Genomic DNA, 10,487 nt, shown 5'->3' with positions numbered 1-10,487 from the left:
CGACCAAAACACCCTATATCTGCCACTCTATCATCTAACACATTGAACAAATCTTTGAAATATTCACTCCATCTCCTTTCCACTTCACCACTTCTTGTACCTCCCCATTAACCCCTTCACCGATGTTCCCATTTGTTGTCTTGCCTTACGCATTTCATTTACATTCTTCCAAAGCATTTTCTTATTTTCCCTAAAATACAATGATATTCTCTCACCCCAACTCTCTTTGCCCTCTTTTTCCACCTCTTGCGCCATTCTTTTGACCTGTTGCCTCTTTCTTTTATACATCTCCCAGTTATTTGCGCTATTTCTCTGCAAAAATCGTCCAAATGCCTCTCTCTTCTCTTTCAACAACAGTCTTCTTCATCCCACCACTCACTACCCTTTCTAATCTGCCCACCTCCCACCTTTCTCATGTCACAGGCATCTTTTGTGCAAGTCATCACTACTTCCCTTTATGCATCCCATTTCCCCCCCCCCCCACTCCCCTTACGTCATTTGCTCTCACCTTTTCCATTCTGCACTCATACTCTCTTGGTACTTCCTCACACAAGTCTCCTTTCCAAGATCACTTACTCTCACCACTCTCTTCACCCCAACATTCTCTCTTCTTTTCTGAAAACCTCTGCAAATCCTCACCTTCGCCTCCACAAGATAATAATCAGACATCCCTCCAGTTGCATCTCTCAGCACATTAACATCCAAAAGTTTCTTTTTCACGCGCTTATCAATTAACACGTAATCCAGTAATGCTCTCTGGCCATCTCTCCTACGTACATACGTATACATGTGTGTATCTCTCTTTTTAATCTGGCCATCTCTCTTACGTACATACGTATACATGTGTGTATCTCTCTTTTTGATCCAGGTATTCCTAATCACAAGTCCTTTTTCAGCATTTCCTTTTACAACACTGAATACCCCATGTACACCAATTATACCCCCAACTGCCACATTACTCACCTTTGCATTCAAATCACCCATCACTATAACCCGGTCTCGTGCATCAAAGCTGCTATCACAGTCAAAACCACTAACACACTCATTCAGCTGCTCCGAGAACACTTGCCTCTCATGATCTTTCTTCTCATGACCAGATGCATAGGCACCAATAATCACCCGTCTCTCTCCATCCACTCTATCACATACTCCCAAAACTCCTGCTTCAGGAGTAGTGCTACTCCTTCCTTTGCTCTTGTCCTTTCACTAATCTCCGACTTTACTCCCAAGACATTCCCAGACCACTCTTCCCCTTTACCCTTGAGCTTCGTTTCACTCAAAGCCAAAACATTCAGGTTCCTTTCCTCAAACATACTATCTATCTCTCCTTTTTTCTCATCTTGGTTATATACACTCACATTTAGACACGCCCAATCTGAGCCTTCGAGGAGGATGAGCACACCCCGCGTGACTTGTTTCCTCTTTTAGAAAGTTGAAAATACAAAAAGGGAAGGGTTTCTAGCCCCCCGCTCCCGTCCCCTTTGGTCGCCTTCTACGAAGTATTCTTTCTCCTCGGGGGGGGGGGGGGGGGGGGGGGGGCATTTCGTGTTTGTGTGTGGGGGGGGGTGATGGATGAAGGCAGCGTGTATGAATATGTACATGTGTGTATATGTATCTGTCTGTGTATGTATATTTATTTATACGATATGTATAAATAGGTATATATATGTGCGTGTGTGGGCGTATATACATGTGTATGTGGGTAGGTTGGGCCATTCTGTCGTCTGTTTCTTGTGCTACCTCGCTAACGCGGGAGACAGCGACAAAGTATAATAAATGATATATATATATATATATATATATATATATATATATATATATATATATATATATATATATATGCAGACTAGACTAGTAGAGAACACACGCAGAATTTACAAGTAGAGACTATAGGTAGAGTACACGGGCAGAGTACACAGGTATTAATATCAGGCATGGTAGACAGGTATTTACTTTCATATAACTTGCCTCATTCGTTTGTCTAATGATAGTGATCCTGACCATTTGGGAACCATATTACTAAGATATGTCCACAGCCACATAGTTCATTACGTCCACACTTACATCTGCACACGCCATATTGCCTACACATAGAGAGGTCAGCAAAGCTACACCCAGACAGATCATTGTCTACACCTACACAGACCATTAGTATGATTCCTAGTATAATATTACATTTAATATTAGGGCTGGCCAGTAGCTCCGTATACAGAGCTAGTTTACTCGGCCGGAACTCCTGCCTTGCGTTAAGCAAATCATGATGTAGTAGGTTACCTTAGCGTGTCGTAATGCTAGGCTGCAGGGAGGGAGGTCGTGCTGTGCCGGGACGAGCTGCTCCCTCCAGTGTAGGTAATGGTAGTGATAATGAACGATCATAGTGAGGGACGTGAGAGGCGTTAATTCCCAACATAAGATGTGGTTAAAAGTGTATTGCTAAGCGTCCTGGCGAATGTTTCTGGGAAGGTTAATGATGCGGTTATGTACATCTGTGTCGCATGTTAACATAACTTACTTGATTTCTGTCACTGACTTGGTGAACAGCTCCTCCTCGGTCACTATCACCTGCTTGGTCATAATTTCCTCAGTCTCTAGCACTTAGCTAGGTTATGGTTTCCTCCTCTGTCTCTATCATTTGGCTAGGTTATCATTTCCTCCTCTGTCTCTAGCACTTGCCTAGGTTATCATTTCCTCTGTCTCTAGCATTTGGCTCGGTTATCTTTTCCTCCTGTTTTTATCACTTGGCTCGGTTATCATTTCCTCCTCTTTTTAACATTTGGCTAGGTTATCATTTTCTCCCTCTCTATCACATGGCTAGGTTATCATTTCCTCCGTCTCTATCACATGGCTAGGTTATCATTTTCTCCCTCTCTATCACATGGCTAGGTTATCATTTCCTCCGTCTCTATCACATGGCTAGGTTATCATTTTCTCCCTCTCTATCACATGGCTAGGTTATCATTTCCTCCGTCTCTATCACATGGCTAGGTTATCATTTTCTCCTCTGTGTATATCACTTGCTAAGTTATCATTTCCTCCTCTGTCTCAAACATTTGGCTAGGTTATCATCTCCTCCGTCTCTATCACATGGCTAGGTTATCATTTCCTCCGTCTCTATCACATGGCTAGGTTATCATTTTCTCCTCTGTGTATATCACTTGCTAAGTTATCATTTCCTCCTCGGTTTCTTATCACTAGCTAGGTTATCATTTCCTCATTTTCTATTCCTAGTTAGGTTTTCATTTCCTCCTTGATTCCTCTCAGCATCTAGGTTATCATTTCCTCAATTTCTATTAGTCCGCCTCTAGTATAGGAATGTCTGTCATGTGACAGCCACTTTCCACTCCTACAGAGCAGCGAGAGACACTGGTTTGCCCGTCATATGTATGCATGATTTCCCATGACTGAAATTGAATTGAGATTAGATGTAGGCCAAACGTGTATCACAGACACTAGTACATACATATGGATCTACTTGATAGTTTTCCCAGGTCGGGGTCAGAGGTCGGGGCCACAAGATGCTACTGAAGGTTGGGGTGACAAAATGTCATTCATTCGGAGGTACAAAATCATACACCGTGAACGTTTTACAAAAGCGTTGTTTTGTTTTCCTTTCTTAATAACGACGTGCCTATATATATATATATATATATATATATATATATATATATATATATATATATATATATATATATATATATTATCCCTGGGGATAGGGGAGAAAGAATACTTCCCACGTATTCCCTGCGTGTCGTAGAAGGCGACTAAAAGGGGAGGGAGCGGGGGGCTGGAAATCCTCCCCTCTTGTTTTTTTTTTTTTTTTTTAATTTTCCAAAAAAAGGAACAGAGAAGGGGGCCAGGTGAGGATGTTCCCTCAGAGGCCCAGTCCTCTGTTCTTAACGCTGCCTTGCTGATGCGGGAAATGGCGAATAGTTTGAATATATATATATATATATATATATATATATATATATATATATATATATATATATATATATATATATATATATATATATATATATGCCTTGGTTCTTTCACTATTTCTTTCTCTGGTTATCATGCTCTGACTGCAGCACACCCAGCCTGATCTTAGTAGCACACTTACCACTGGTTTAGGTTCTGATAAACCACCAAGGTGAAGGTTGCACATATCCTCCTTCCTTGGCTGCAAGAACTAACCTTCCCCGCTCAAACCCAGCAGCCATCTTGTGTGACGTCACTGGTAAACAAGCAAGGTTTGAGCCCCAGTGCTTGTGTCTTGTACTCTTTGACTCCTAGTGCTGTTGCCCACTACTGTTGCCTTGTACTGACATATATAATTGTTTCCTTGTGCTGCGTAGCACTTATCACTGATGTGCTGTCCTCCCTATAGTAGTGTTGGCTTGTACTGCTGACACCTATGGTACTGTTGACTTGTACTGGTTGACACCTATGGTACTGTTCACATGTGCTGGCTGACACCTATGGTACTGTTGGCTTGTACTGACTGACTCTAAAGGTACTGTTGGCTTGTACTGGCTGACACTTATGGCACTGTTGGCTTGTACTGGCTGACACCTATAGTACTGTTGGCTTGTACTGGCTGACACCTATGTTACTGTTGGCTTGCACTGGCTGACATCTATGGTACTGTTGCCCTATACTGGCTGACACCTATGGTATTGTTGGCTTGTACTGGCTGACACTTTTGGTACTATTGGCTTGTACTGTCTGACAATTATATCCTGATGACTTGTACTGGCTGACACCTATGGTAGTTGACTTGTACTGGCTGACACCTATGATAATGTTGACTTTTACTGGCTGACACCGGTGGTACTGTTGACTTGTACTGGCTGACACCTTTGGTACTGTTGGCTTGTACTGGCTGACACCTATATTGCTGTTGACTTGTACTGGCTGACACCTATGGTACTGTTAACTTGTACTGGCTGACACCTATGGTACTGTTGGCTTTTACTGGCTGACACCTATGGTACTGTTGGCTTGTTCTGGCTGACACCTATGGTAGTTGACTTGTACTGGCTGACACCTATGGTACTGTTGGCTTGTACTGGCTGACACCTATGGTACTGTTGACTTGTACTGGCTGACACCTATGGTACTGTTGGCTTGTACTGGCTGACACCTATGGTACTGTTGACTTGTACTGGCTGACACCTGTGTTACTGTTGGCTTGTACTGGCTGACACTTATGGTACTGTTGGCTTGTACTGGTGACACCTTTTTTTTACTGTCGACTTGTACCGGCTGACACCTATGATACTGTTGGCTTGAACTGGCTGACACCTATGGTACTGTTGACTTGTACTGGCTCACACCTATTTTACTGTTGACTTTTACTGGCTGACACCTATTTTACTGTTGACTTGTACTGGCTGACACCTAGTATGTTGAGTTTCAGTGCATAACACCCAGCACTGAAGTCGAGTAATTTGTCACCATAAGTACTGATGCTTTCTGCCTGATGCCTAGTAGTACTTTTGCATTGTACTAGTAGCATGTAATGGCGTTGCTTTGTACTGCCTGACACCTGTTACTGTTGCCTGGTACTGCTTGACACCTAGTACTGCTGCCATACTTTTGCTTTGTACTACCCGACACGAAGTACACTACTTTGCTCTGTTGCTATGGACTGCATGGCACCCAACACCGTATTTCTGTACTGTCTGACCCCTTACCTGTACTGCTGTTGGTTGACATTACTGTTGCCTTGTACTAGCTGACGCTTAGTGCTGTTGCCTTGTACTGCCTGACACCTAGTACTGTTGCATTGTAGTGCCTGATCTCCAGCATTGTTGACTTGTACTGCTTGACACATAGTCATGTTGCCTTGTACTGCCTGATATCAAGGACTTGCCTTGTACTGCCTGATAATTAGCACTGTTGCTTTGCACTACTGTTGGCTGACATTACGGTTGCCATATACTAGCTGACGCCTCGTACTTTAGATTAGCTGACACTTAGTAATGTTACCTTGTACTGCCAAACACGTAGACTTATTGCTTTGGACTAGCTAACACCCAGTACCATATTACTGTGTCTCAACCCTAGCATTGTTGCCTTGTGCTACCTGGCACCCAGTAATGTTGCTTCATTTTGCATGGCACAGTACTGTTGCCTTGTACTGCATGGCACCAAATACTATTGCTTTGTATTGCCTGACTTCTAGCCCTGTTGCCTCGTACTGCCTGGCCCCTAGCCCTGTTACCTTGTACTGTCTTACCTCTAGCCCTGTTGCCTCGTACTCCCTGACACCTAATACTGTTGCCTTGTGCTGCTCAACGCCAAGCACTGTTGCCTTCTGTTGCATGACCAATAGCACTGTTGCCTTATACTGCCTGACACCTATTATTGTTGACTTATACTGCCTGATTCTTATTACTGTTGCCTTGTACTGTCTGATACTTAGTATTATTGTCTTCTACTACCTGACATCTTATACTTTGTTTTTTACTGCCTGATACCTAATACTGTTGTCTTTTACTGCCTGACATCTAATACTGTAATCTTGTATTGCCTGACATCTAATACTGTAATCTTGTATTGCCTGACACCTAGTACCGCTGCTGTGTACTGTCTGATATGTTAAGATGATTGAGACAGAGGGAGATATATTCATGGTCATAATGCACTTAACAAAGAGAATCCTTCTTAAAACCATCAGACAAACATTTATGTTCAGGGTGGCGATGAACACAGCCAGTTGAGGAACCAGTTTTTTCCCTCGCCCACTTGAGTGCTGATGACTTTAGCAAGTGTAGGACGACCAGTGCGTACTGTACGCTTGTGTGAAATGTGGCACATACAATGAACCTTCTCGTGTGTTCCTTTATAACTAGGTTTCCGACGTGGCTCCTGCCGGTCCCCTCGTATCTGAAGACATTCTTCTGGTCCGCAAGATATTCAAGTACCGGCCAGATTGTGTATAGTAGTTGGAACCAGTTTGGGAATTCAGAACCGGATTTGAAATCCTGTATGGAGTGTGTTAGGCCCCCGCACTAAACTGCCCTGATGGTGGGATAATGATGGATATGATTGGCTGTAAAGTGGTTGTCGTCATTGTCTAACCTATTTTTTTTTTAATTGACATTTCATTGAACGAAAAAATATCTGTCATCAACTGGAGTGGAGTAGACGCTGCCAACTGCTGACTTGATATCCACACTGCTGCACCACAGTCCTCACTCTTCGCTGTAGGGCTGAGCCTGCTACATGGGGACGCAGAGAGGCCGTATAATGATATACAGAGCTGGGTCTAGCGGAGGCGGGAGGTGTGGGGCGGACACGTCACTGGGAGGGAACACAAGAGAGTCTAGCCGGTCAGGGTATGGTCAAGTGTAGAGGGTTCCCTCTCTCCGGTGGTCTGGTAACCCTGTTTCCGAGGCAACACTGACCTTGTCATACGCTCGCCTTGGTCCGTCCTCAGCAGCGCTGATGTCCTGTAAATGTTTCTTAGGAGCTCGAATAATGTCTTTTCCTTTTACCTCTTATAATACATATGACCATTGCACTGGACGGTAAGTATTTCGGTTTGTTCCATGCTGATCTAATACCATGTGTCACAATAGCAAAAGTTTGCACCATGAACACGTCGAAAGTCGGTGTCGTTTTGTGTGTGTTGATTCACAGATGATTAGAATTTTGATAATATATTACTGACACATTGAGGTTGGCAGTGTGTATCACAGCTGTCGCCAGTCCGATGTTGTCCCTGGCTTGGTCAGGTACTACTTGTGGACTGAGAAGAATGTGAAGGGCAATGGTAAAACAAAGCTCAGACCTAAAGGCGAAGAATGGATTGGAAATGTGTTAGGGGTAAAGTCAGGGGTTGATGAGAAGACAAGAACTAAGGAAGGGGTAGCACAACCGCTGAAGCAGTTGTGAGAGTGTGTGAAAGATTGTTAGGAAGGAAGTGAGCTCTAGACTGATGCAGGTAAACATGAAAGTAGATGGCGAGAGGTGGGTGATTATTGGTGCTTATGCACCTGATCGTGAGAAGTATCTTGAGAGGCAATTGTTTTGGGAGCAGCTGAGCGAGTGTCTGCAGTTTTGAAGCAAGAGACCGGGTATTTGTGATGGGTGATTTAAATGCGAAGGCGAGTAATGTGGCAGTTGAGGGTAGTACGGGAGGGGGGGGGGGGTCTTAGTATGAATAGAAATGAATACCTGGTGGAGTTTCTGAAAAAAAAAAATGGTGATAAGGAATACCTGATTAAAGAAGAGGGACATACGCAAGTATATGTATGTGAATAAGAAAGATGGTTTGTGGACATTATTGGATTACATACTATTAGATAGGCTTGCAAAAGGGCCTTTTGGATGTGAATGTGCTGAGAAGGGCAGCTGGTGGGATGTCTTTTCATTACCTTGTGGAGACAAAGGTGAAGATTTGTAGAGGTTTTCGGAAAAAAAAGAAACGCATGGGTGGCAAGAGAGTGGTGAGAGTAAGTGGGCTTGGAAAAGAAACTTGTGCGGAGAAATACCTAGAAAAAATGAATGGCAAAAGAGGTGAGAGTAAAGGAAGCTAGGGGAAAGACGAGGAATGGGAAATGTTTAGGAAAGCAGTGTTGGCATGTGCAAGAGAAGGGAGTGGCATACGTGAGGTGGGAGGTCGGCAAAATAGAAAGGGTGGGATGAAGTAAAGTTGCTTGTGAAAAAGAAAACAGACGTACGTGGGTGGCACGTTCAAGGAAGGATTGCAAATGATAAGGAGAGATATATGAGAAAGGGGCAAGGGTTAAAAAAGAGGGCAAATGAGAGTTAGGATGAGCAAGTATCAGTAAACTTTAGGAATAATATGATGTTTTAGACGGATTAATAGTGTGCGAAAAACAAGAGAACAAATGAGAACATCAATGAAGGTGACAAGTGGGGAAGTGGTAATTGGTAGTTTTGAAGTGAGAAGGAGATGGAATGAAGGACTATTGAATAATTTGATGATTAGGCGGCAGATGTAGGGTGTTTGCGTAGGGGTAATATACGAAGTGAAAGAGTCATGAAGAGCAGTTTGGTAGAGAGGAGAAGTGGTGAAAGCCTTGCATTGGATGAAATGTGGCAAGTCTGTTGGAATAGATGGTATTGCAATAAAAGGTATTGCAAGAAAAGGGGGTAAATGTGTTGTTCATTGGTTAGTTAGGATTTTCATTGTATGTGTGGATCATGGTGAGGTATTTAAGGATTGGCAGAATGCTTGTATAGTGCACGTGTATAAAGGCAAGGGGGATAAAGTTGAGTGTTCATACTACAGAGATATAAGCTTCTTGAGTGTACCTGGTGAGTTGAATGGGAGAGAAGTGATTGAGAGGGTGAAGACATGGACAGAGCCTCTGATTGGAGAGGAGCAGTGTGGTTTCAGAAGTGTAAGAGGATGTTTGGATCAGGTGTTTGCTTTGAAGAATGTGTATGAGAAATACTTCAAGAAGCAGAAGGATTTGTATGTGGCATTACTGGATCTGGAGAAAGAATATGATAGGGGTGATATAGATGCCTTGTGGGAGGCCTTAAGGATATATGGTGCGGGAGGAAAGCTTTTAGGAGCAGTGAGAAGTTTTTATTAAGGGTGTGAGGCATATGAACGAGTGGGAAGAGAGGAGAGTGAATATTTCTAAGCGTAAGTTGGCATGGGTATGTGATGTCACCATGGGATGGTGAGGGAGGTAAATGCAAGTCTTGGAGAGAGGGGCGAGTAATGCAGTCTGTAGAGGATTAGGTGGTGGTGGGGGGAGGGGGGGATGAGCAAATTGTTTGCTGATGGTACAGCACCGATTGCTGATTCGAGTGAGAAACTGCAGAAGCTGGTAACTGAGTTTAGAAGAGTGAGTGAAAGGAGGACGTTGAGGGTAAATGTGAATAAGAGCAAGATCATTAGGTTTAGCAGGGTTAAGGGTCAGGTTAGTAGCGGTAGGATTTTGAATGAAGAAAAATTGGAGGAAGGGAAGTGTTTTAGAAAGCTAAGAATGGACATGGCGGCAAGTGGAACCATGGAAGTGGAAGTGAGTTACTGGGGTGTTTTTGTGTACGTGAGGCATGGGCTGTAGATGAGAATGTGCGGACGAGGTTGGAAATGATGGAAATGAAGTGTATGAGGAAATGGAGTGTATAAGATAACGTTCTCGTCTTCCACACATTCTTCAACGCCTCCAGAACCTTCGCTCCCTCCCCCACCCTGTGACTCACTTCTGCTTCCATGGTTCCATCCGCTGCTAAGTTCCCTTCCAGATAACTAAAACACTTCACTTCCTCCAGTTTTTCTCCATTCAAACTTACCTTCCAGTTAACTTGTCCCTCAACCTTACTAAACCTAATAACCTTGCTCTCATTCACATTTGCTCTCAACTTTCTTCTTTCACACCTTTACCAAACTCAGTCACCAGCTTCTGCAGTTTCTCACCCGAATCAGCCACTATCACTGTATCATCAGCGAACAACAATTGACTCACTTCCCAAGCCCTCTCATTCAGAACAGGCTGCATACTTGCCCCTCTTTC

This window comes from Panulirus ornatus, chromosome 3 (genome assembly GCF_036320965.1).
Source record: "Panulirus ornatus isolate Po-2019 chromosome 3, ASM3632096v1, whole genome shotgun sequence".
Classification (NCBI taxonomy): Eukaryota; Metazoa; Arthropoda; class Malacostraca; order Decapoda; family Palinuridae; genus Panulirus; species Panulirus ornatus.
The sequence above is the reverse complement of the archived record's forward strand: the minus strand, read 5'-3'. Positions refer to the sequence as shown.